At 46.7% G+C, this 1867-nt stretch overlaps 1 long non-coding RNA gene across 1 annotated transcript in view; it reads left to right on the top strand.

The window, feature by feature from the left end:
* The window catches only part of LOC144767293 (uncharacterized), a 2326-nt gene extending 1998 nt beyond the window's left edge, over window positions 1-328 (top strand). Inside the window, exon 5 of the long non-coding RNA XR_013598136.1 lies at window positions 1-328. This exon is cut by the window's left edge and continues 161 nt beyond it. This is a non-coding gene — a long non-coding RNA (uncharacterized LOC144767293).
* The last annotated feature ends 1539 nt before the right edge of the window (window positions 329-1867 follow it).

Here is a 1867-nt window from a genome sequence, read left to right as displayed (position 1 = left end):
TGCTCCTTTGAACTGCATCTGTGTTTGCTTGTTTGAACACTCCTGTGTATAAAAGCTTGAGTGCTGAGGGCTATATACTAGAGCTCGTTATTGATTTTTACCAATTTGGAGTGCTGTAATTAGAATTTCCCCATATACACTAAAAAATGTGTCATGTACAAGACTAATAACTCAAACTTTCCTAATGCAAGACCTATTGCATTGCAAATGCTTGGTAATATTGCACATATATCATACATAAATATAGGGGTTGTCAGTCAGCCCATCCATTGTTCTCCGATACACATTTTTGTTTTGGCCACTGCAGACACAACAATGGGTCACAAGATCAGGCCACTTAAGCCATTGGCTTACCTTATGCTGAGAGATAACCTTCTTTTTGGGCACATTGTAAACAAGCATTTGCAATGCAATAGGTCCCGCATTTACGTAAAGTAAAAAAGTCCACATTTGTAAAGCGCACAATCACCCGTAAGGGTCTCTAGGCGCTGGGGGGCCGTCGGGAAGATTAAGCGAGCTATTGCCCAGAGTCACATGGTGCTGGTGAGGTTGAGCGATTGACATTGCAAATAACAAAGCCTTTTATTTTTGTTTTTAAAATATAAATGAATGGCATTGTCATTTACAATGCCAATAGCTTAAACTCGTTCTGGAGCTGCTGGTGCCCTGTCTGAGAAGTACCACATAAGCCACAATGTTCACCCGTGCATAAAAGGAGACACCTCACGGATTCAAGGGTGCAATGAACACGTTGTACAGTTCCCCGCGCTTTTTGTCATCGGAGTGTACCTCTGTGTGAGGGTAAGCAGGCGAAAGGGGAAGGATATGTGCTAGTTAGGGAATGTTGTATATGAAGGAGTGTGAGTAAGTTGCTGTCTCCTAGTTTGTCAACTGTTGCATCAGTCAGTTTGCTGGATCTCACTACCTAAGATGGGATAAAGCTGCCCCTTTCGCTTGAGTACAGAAGGTAGGGCACCACCCACTACAATTAAATGAGCGGTGCATAAATGGGGCTAGTATTTATATACACTATGCGAGTGGAAGGTGGCCCGTTTATTTCTATCCTTAGATTCCTCTTTTTAATGCACACATGAATTCCATCCCCCCACTTCATACCCCTCACTCCATCCATCCCCCATCCATCCATTCCCCACTCCATCCATCCCCCCACTCCATCCATCCATCCATCCCCCCACTCCATCCATCCATCCATCCATCCCCCCATCCATCCATCCCCCCACTCCATCCATCCATCCCCTCCACTCCATCCATCCATCCATCCATCCCCCACTCCAACTTTCACCTTGAAAAGATCAACGACCGCAACACCACCACCCTCCTGGACAACCTCGCCAACCTCGGACTTAAACAACTTGTCACTTCCCCCACCCACATCGCAGGTCACACACTCGACCCCATTTTCACCTCCAGCATTCATGTCTCCTTCAGCCACACTACGGATCTCCTCTGGACTGACCACAGCTGCGTTCACTTCACCTACAACAAGCCCAAACCCACCAACATCCTCCAACCAACTCTACAAAGAAACTGGAACAAAATTACCATCGACCAGATCTCCTCATCGCTCCTTCTAAACACCCCAGCCCACTCCTCGGATCCAAACCTAGCCGCCACCAACTTCACTCTATGGTTATCCAACACCGCCGACACCTTAGCGCCACTGAAAAAACGTCAAAGCAAACCTGGCAACAAGAAGGCCTCTTGGTTCAACGATGATCTTAAGAAGTCCAAGAAACTCTGCCGCACCCTTGAAAAAGCTTGGAAAAAAGACCCAACCACCAGCACCAAGGACGCCTTCAAAAACGCCACCCGCACTCACCACCAACTAATACGAAAGGCCAAGAAA

This window comes from Lissotriton helveticus, chromosome 7, assembly GCF_964261635.1.
Source record: "Lissotriton helveticus chromosome 7, aLisHel1.1, whole genome shotgun sequence".
Taxonomy (NCBI): Eukaryota; Metazoa; Chordata; class Amphibia; order Caudata; family Salamandridae; genus Lissotriton; species Lissotriton helveticus.
The sequence above is the reverse complement of the archived record's forward strand: the minus strand, read 5'-3'. Positions and strand labels throughout refer to the sequence as shown.